The following is an 8,173-nucleotide window of genomic DNA, read 5'->3' on the forward strand; positions in this document are numbered from 1 at the left end:
GTTTGTAACTATTATAATTAAATGTGATCCTGAATTTTGCGAGGCGATTTCGCATTTCGACAAGGCGTTAAATTTAAAATTACAATAACAATTTTGGCGTTAAATTTAAAATTACAATAACAATTTTCTGAATTACCAGGTTCCTCCTTCTTCTTGAGGCACATCATTACGTCGAGGGCGGCCAACATGTTGCTAATAGCCGTAGTCTGTGCTGTCCTGAAGAGCTTTAATGGCATTGACTATCCGAGGGCACAAATTATTGTCGGTGGCAGTATGGCAAGTGTTGGCGCTACGCACAGACTTGCAGTTGAAGCAACACCTTTTGTTGGGATCGGCGCGAACGGGGCAAGAGTTAATTTGGTGCTCAGTGGAACCACAGTGGGCGCGAACCACAGTGGGCGCACGGGTGGGACTCTGCGGTGCACTTGTTGTTAGTGTGACCGAACTGCAGGCACTTATAGCACTGGTTAGGTTAGGTTAGGTTAGGTTAGGTTAGGTTAGGTTAGGTTAGGTTAGGTTAGGTTAGGTTAGGTTAGGTTAGGTTAGGTTAGGTTAGGTTAGGTTAGGTTAGGTTAGGTTAGGTTAGGTTAGGTTAGGTTAGGTTAGGTTAGGTTAGGTTAGGTTAGGTTAGGTTAGGTTAGGTTGGGGTGCTAAGTGCGGGAAACCTCCTCGAGTGCCCTGTCTCTTGAAGGTCTTGCTTCTGTTGCTTGATTCCAATGAATCCGGTGACAGCGGTGGGCTGACGAGGGACACGGGACGGTGCACCCCGGGCGACAGCAAATAACTCCCCGATTGACGGGGTCTTGTTTGTTGTTGGCCAATGTCCCGCAAAAGCGGGGTCCCCTGTGGGGCCTTCGCGTGTGTATTGGTGGGCGAGGTCTATTTTTTAGACCCTCGCGTGTCGGGCGCCGCTCCCTCTTGTCTGCTTTCAGACGAGAGTGGATGTGGCGCAACTCTTCGCGCGGCGTTCCGGTTTCGGCCGGCGTCGGGCAACTCGTTACCCCAACTGATGGGGCCGAGGGTGCTGTGCTGTCATGGCCAGCGCCGCGAGGAAGAAAACCTCAATAAAAAATAACCCCAATCCCACGGTCGGGCGTGCCTAGGGGATGAATGGCGGGGGGGGAACCCCGTCTCGAGCGCCCAACATCACTTTCAGGGACCAAACCCTAGTAAAAAAGGACAAAAATGAAAATGTCGCTTCTCAAGACTACATTACCCCAGGAGGGTACCGGCCGCACCGCGGTCGGAGAATCCCTCCCCGCGTCCTCGGGCGCGGGCTGCCCCACCGTATCTGGGGGGGGCAAGAACCGACATAGGGACGTAAGTCCCTCAATTCTGACGTCGCAGCCAGAGGCTGGCTCACTTTCCGAGGCGGAATGGGTGAGCGTAGAGAGTTTGTTGGAGGAGCAACCCCGGCAGCGGGCTCCAAAAAGGGGCCGTGAGGGGGAGGATTGTGCCAGTACTGAGGTACCGGCACCGAAGGCGCCCAAGGCGCCAACTATGAAGGCCGTGAAAGCGGCCAAAAAAGGTGGTCGGCCGAAGTCGACTTTGTCCGCTGACGCCCGTCGGGAGTTAGTGGCGGCAAAGCGCGACGAGGCCGAAAAGTCGGTGGCCGAGATGGCGAAAAAGGCGGAGACGCTGCAGGCGACATCGCCCGCAGACAAGGGTGCCCTTGAGGACCAGGCCGCAACGAGCATTAAAATAATCCGTGAAATTGCGGCCCATTCAGGCAACCTCAAGGGTACCTTTCAGAAGGGCCTTAAGGACGCTGCAGCGTCCCTGGAGAAAGTAATGTCGGCTCTGAGCTCCGGGTCGACAGGTGAGGAGACTGAACGCCTGCGCGAAATTTGCGAGCGCATGGAAAGCAAGATCTCCTCCCTTGAGAGGGAAATGGCGGAGCTCAGGGCCGCTGTAGCAAGGGAACGTCCTGAACGAGTGGCCTTAGGGTCAACTTCGTCGACGGAATTCCGGCAGGAGGAGACTGAGGTGCTGCAGCGCCTCATTCTCACCACAATGGGTCCTGTGCTAGACGCCCGTTTCGAGGGCCTCCAGGACCGTCTCCTGCCGGAGAAACGCATACGGCCCGCACTGGCGGCCGATAAACGCCGTACGCCGGCAAACCAGACGTCGGATGAGAGGTTGGCTGCCTCGGTGGCCGACATGCTCTCAGAGCCAGACACCGATGTGGAGGAGGTGCCGGTGCCGGCTCCGGCAAGCCGTACGGCCGTGTGGCGGAAGGCGCCCCCCCAACCGACCCCTGAACCTAAGCCCAAAAAGGGCAAAGGCAAACGGGGCAGGAAGGGAAAGGGCAAGAACCCTGCCTCTACGGCGCCTGAGCCCGAGCCGATACCGTCGGCGTCCCCACCGGTGTCGTCACCGAGGTCGGCCAGCTCGCCATCATACGCAGCTGTAACGGCTGCGCCGGCGTCTCGGCCACCCGCTCCGCCACCGACTCCTGGGCCAGTGCCCTGGAAGAAGGTGCCGGAGAAGGGCGCCAGGAAGAAGTCCGCCGCTGCCGCTGCCCCACCCCGGGATAACCAGGCTGCGGCCAAAATAGAGAAGGGACCACAACCGTCCAAACTCCGCCCTCCGCGGTCGGCTGCGGTTGTGATCAAGCTGCAGCCGGACGCGGAAAAGCGTGGAGCCACCTATGGTCAGATCATGGATCTGGCCATGGGTAAAGTGGACCTCGGCGCCCTGGGTATACCCGGGGTCAAGTTTAAAAAGGCGGCTACCGGTGCCCGCATTTTAGAAATCGCGGGTACCGAGAAGGACGCAAAGGCCAACCTCCTGGCGTCCAAATTAAAGGAGGTCCTGGATCCCCAGGTAGCGGAAGTATCCAGGCCTCAGAAGTATGCAGATTTGCGCGTGCTGGAGCTGTGCGACTCTGCCACCCCAGCTGTGGTGTGTGGTGCGATCGCCCGGGCTGGTCAATGCCCCGAATCCGAAATCCGGGTCGGGGACATTCGGGAGGACCGCACGGGCGTTCGTACCGCCTTCGTCAGGTGTCCCATCGCGGCGGCCAAACGGCTGACCGCCAACGGCACCAGGCTTCTAGTCGGATGGGTTTCGGCGCAGGTAAAACTGCTGCCGTCTAGGCCCATGCAGTGCTTCCGCTGCCTAGAGACGGGTCATGTCTCGCAGCGGTGCACTGCCGAGTCCGACAGGAGCCTGCTGTGCTACAGGTGCGGCGAGCCGGGTCACAAGGCCGCGGCGTGCAACGCCGCCCCCAAGTGCATCTTGTGCGCGGGGGCAGGCAAACCGACGGGGCACCGCGTGGGGAGCAAAGCGTGCTCCAGCACGCGCCAAAACCAAAAAAGAAGGAGAGGTGGGAAGCGGGGTGCGTCCGCGGCTACGGCCCAGACGCAGCCTGCTCGTGCGGCTCAGAGCGCCGAGGCGATGGAAACGGGGGCCTCTGAATAATTATGGCCCTCAAAGTTCTCCAGGCGAATATCAACCACTGCACTAGTGCACAGGACCTGTTGTGTCAGAGCATGGCGCAGTGGTTGATAGACGTGGCGGTGGTCTCTGAGCCGTACTTTGTCCCGCCCCGGGAAAACTGGGTGCGGGACGAAGACAGTGCGGTGGCGATCGTGTCATCGGCGAGCTCTTCGCCTCCTACATGTGTCGTGCGAGGTCATGGAGTGGTCTCGGCTCGTCTGGGTGACTTGGTTGTGGTTGGAGTTTATTTCTCGCCCAACCGTCCGCTCAACGAGTTCGAGTCATTCCTGACCCAGGTCGAGGCGCTGGTCCTGAGGAGTCACCCTCTCCCCGTGCTGGTTGCTGGAGATCTCAATGCCAAATCAACGGCATGGGGATCCCCCGCAACAGATGCGCGGGGTGCACTTATCGAGGAGTGGCTCATCACTAACGGGCTAGCGGTAGTGAATCGGGGGACGGCACCCACGTGCGTGCGATGGAATGGTAGCTCGCGACCGGACGTTACGTTCGCGAGCCCAGACCTAGCGCGCCGTGTCGAGGGCTGGAGCGTGTTGGAGGACGTGGAGACGCTCTCTGATCACCGTTACATACGGTTTGATCTCTCCGCGTCCTCGGTCGCTCCGAGCGGCCCAAGCCGAACTCCGAACGAGGCTGGCCCGAGGTGGCAGCTGAAGCGCCTCGACAAGGAGTTTCTCCGCGAGGCGGCCATTGTAAAAGGTTGGTCCCGTGCGCCGGTGAATGTGGTGGTAGAGGACGAGACCGAGTGGTTCCGGGGCGCGTTAGCAGAAATCTGCGACGCCTCAATGCCCCGGGCCAGTACTCGTCCTCCCAGAAGGTGGGTGTACTGGTGGTCGCCCGAGCTCTCGCGTCTGCGAGAAGCCTGTTTCAGGGCTAGACGCCAGTACGCCCGATACCGGAGGAGAAGGCGCAGGGACGAGTCCGAAGAGGCCGCCTTGTGCGCGACACTAGTGGAGGCGAAGAGATCGCTGAGGACCGCGATAGCATCCGCCAAGGAGGCAGCACGCGAGGAGCTGCTGGGTACCTTGGACCGCGATCCTTGGGGGCGCCCATATCGGCTGGTCCGGAATAAGCTCCGGCCGTATGCGGCCCCCCTGACGCGGACCTTGGATCCGCAGTTCCTCGGTGAGGTGGTGGCCGCTCTGTTCCCGCAGGGAGCGGCCTTTCAGCCCCCCAGTATGGCACCGCCACTGGCGGAAAGAAGCGAGGGCGTGGAGGCGATCCCGGAGGTGACCCGGGATGAGTTTGCTGCAGCCGTTACACGGCTGCGTGCGAAGAACGTCGCCCCGGGTCCTGATGGAGTTCCGGGTCGTGCCCTCGTCCTCGCTCTGGACGTTCTGGGGGAACGGCTGAGGGGGCTGTTCACAGCCTGTTTCGAGCAGGGAAGGTTTCCCGCGGCGTGGAAAGTGGGCCGACTTGTCCTACTGCAGAAGGAGGGACGTCCGGCGGATTCTCCGACCGGGTTCCGTCCCCTCGTCGTGCTCGATGAGGCCGGCAAATTGCTGGAAAGGGTCATTGCTGACCGCCTCGTCGAGCACCTGGAGAGAGTCGGGCCGGACCTGGCGGATCGCCAATACGGGTTCCGCCGGAGGCGGTCGACGATTCACGCCGTGCTGAGGGTGAAGTCCTTGGCGCAGGATGCGGTTGCCCAGGGTGAGGTGGTCGTGGCGGTGTCTTTGGACATCGCCAACGCCTTTAACTCCCTCCCCTGGTCTTGCATTGTGGAGGCACTCCGATACCATGGGGTGCCGACCTACCTGCGTCGGGTCATCCAGGACTACCTCTCAGAGAGATGGATAATCTTCCCTGACCGAAACGGTTGGACGAAGAGTTCAATGACGCGCGGTGTTCCACAGGGTTCTGTCTTAGGACCGCTCCTGTGGAACATCGGTTATGATTGGGTGCTGCGGACGGTCACTCTGCCCTGGGTGGAGGTCGTCTGCTACGCGGACGACACACTCGTGACCGCCCGCGGCGCCACATACAGGGAGGCGTCATTGCTCGCCACTGCGGGAGTCGCTGAAGTGGTGCGCCGGATCCGTCGATTGGGTCTGGAGGTGGCTCTCCACAAATCCGAGGCGCTGTGCTTCCATGGCCCTCGGAGGAAGCCGCCTGCAGACGCCAGTCTGACGGTTGGAAGTGTTTCAATTGCCATCAAGCAATCGATGCGCTACTTGGGCATCGTTCTTGATGGCAGATGGAACTTCGGCGCCCACTTCGCGGAATTAGCGCCGCGCGTGACGACGGCGGCCGGAGCGCTGACTCGGCTCATGCCGAATCTGGGAGGTCCAGAAGCGTCCTGCAGACGCTTGTACATGGGGGTCGTGCGATCGATAGCCCTTTACGGGGCCCCCGTATGGGCGGATGCGCTCTCTCGCCAAAACCTCGCCTCCCTGCGGAGGCCACAGAGGCTGATGGCGACGAGAGCCGCAAGGGGATATCGCACGATCTCCTTCGAGGCAGCGTCTGTGCTGGCCGGTTCCATTCCCTGGGACCTAGAGGCGAAAACCCTCGCGTCGCTGTTCTTCTGGCGCGAGGAGGCCGTGGCTCAGGGTCACCGGTTGGCACCGAGGGAGATCGCAGGACGCCGCAATGAGCTGTGTCAGCGCTCCATAGAAGAGTGGTCCCAAAGGCTGGAGCAGCCGACTGCTGGGCGTAGAACCGTCGAGGCGGTCCGTCCGGTATTGGGACAGTGGTTGGCGAGGCAGCACGGTAGCCTGACTTACCGTCTGACCCAGATGCTCTCCGGACATGGTTGTTTCGGAGGGTATCTGTGTCTGATCGGTCGGGAGCCGTCTGCTATCTGCCACCACTGTGACGGATGTGCTGACGAGGACGCCCAGCACACCTTGGAGGTTTGCCCAGCCTGGGACCAAGACCGCGCGGAGCTTCGCGCGGTCGTGGGGGACGACCTTTCTTTGCCGGCTGTCGTGAGACAGATGGTCGACAGCGAGAGGTCGTGGACAGCAGTGCAGACCTTTGCGGAGAGCGTCATGCTCCGCAAAGAGGCGGCGGAAAGGGTGAGAGAGGACACGTCCGACGTCCCCATACGCCGCCGGCGCACTGGGCGCAGGAGGCGGGCATACGCCCTGCACCTGCTGCCCCCACAATAAGGGCCGGTCGGGCGGCGGAAACGGGATTCCGCTGCCTGGCGAAACGGCCCTGGGTCGAAGGCGCGCTTGTGCCAGGCGCGCCCTCCCCTAGCGGGTAGAATTGAAGGCCGACGGGTCACCCCGCTGGCCGCTCCGTGGAGAGCGGCCGAGCCGAGGCCGCCGTGGAAGCGGCCGCCGCGTCAGGAATATGAGCGAGGGCAGCTCACACTCCTGGCAACAAGCGGTAGGCGATGGCACCGTGTGGTTTTAGTGGGTTCAAGCCCCACATAACCCGTCCGGCTTCCCGTAGCCGGCCGGGTAGACGAAGGTCTTTCCACACGTAAAAAAAAAAAAAAAAAAAAAAAAAAAGGTTAGGTTAGGTTAGGTTAGGTTAGGTTAGGTTAGGTTAGGTTAGGTTAGGTTAGGTTAGGTTAGGTTAGGTTTTTTTTTTTTTTTTTTTAATTCGAATGTGTTTTATGGGCAAAGGTAAAATATATATGATAAGTTTTATACATTCAATTGTAGGAAGAATAGCGGTGATGGGTACCTGCTATTTGATACAGGTACCACATCTTCGCTACATCTCTTGAACAATAGTGGATTTAAGTGTTATTTATTCGTTTCAAGTGTGTGACGATGTAGTTCACATGTTCTGTGAAGTATTTGATGGCATCTTCAGATTTAGTAAGCGTGTTAATTTTGAAAGGTTCTATTTTCATTTTAAGGCATGTCATTGTGTATTGTTCCCGGGTTCTGTAGAATATTGGGCAGTCTTTTAGGAGGTGGTGAACGTCCTGAGGAGTCTCGCCGTCGCAAGGACAACGATCGTCCTCAGTAATTCGGTATTTGTGCAAATAAGTTTTGTGAAAGCCGTGTCCAGATAAAATTTGTGTGATGGAGAAGGAGATTTTTATGTATTTTCTGAACTCAGCTATTTCGGATATAGATGTGAAGAAAGATTTTGTGGTGGCCCCTTGTGGCGCCGACACATATTCCTCCTGCCAGGCATCGAGGGTGCGCTGCCGAAGCAGCCTTTTGGCATGGGAGAGCGGGAAGAAATTGTGCAGAGTTGCTGTTTTCCTCTCAGCCGCTTCTTTTGCCGCAGCATCCGCTAGTTCGTTGCCTACGATTCCAACGTGGGCCTTGGCCCACGCGAACTGTACTTTGGTGTGCCGGGATGAAAGGTGGGATAACATATGGTGGATTTGATTCACTAATGGGTCTGTATTACTCCGGTTTTGGATGGCTTTCAGGGAAGATTGGGAGTCAGAAAATATAACAGCTTCTACGGAATCACTATTGATGAGCCATCTGAGGGCTTCGGCTATGGCGAAAAGCTCGCACATAAAGACAGAAGCTGTGCGGCTCAGCTTGAATTTCTTGATGATCGGAGGCTGTCCTTCTAGCATTACCACGAACGAAGCCCCCGCTTGTCCGTCTTCTTTCTTGCTTCCGTCGGTGAAAATATTGGGCGCATCTGGATTGATTAGAGCTGTGGTATCTTCTTGCGTGGTGGCTTCATTGTAATTTATGGTGACTCGGTTGGCCGGATGTAAGAGATCTCTGACTTTCGATTTTGGGTATAGTATGATGTCATCAGGCAATTCATTGCATGTGCCGGT

The sequence above is a fragment of the Amyelois transitella genome, chromosome 30, assembly GCF_032362555.1.
Source record: "Amyelois transitella isolate CPQ chromosome 30, ilAmyTran1.1, whole genome shotgun sequence".
In the NCBI taxonomy this organism is placed as follows: Eukaryota; Metazoa; Arthropoda; class Insecta; order Lepidoptera; family Pyralidae; genus Amyelois; species Amyelois transitella.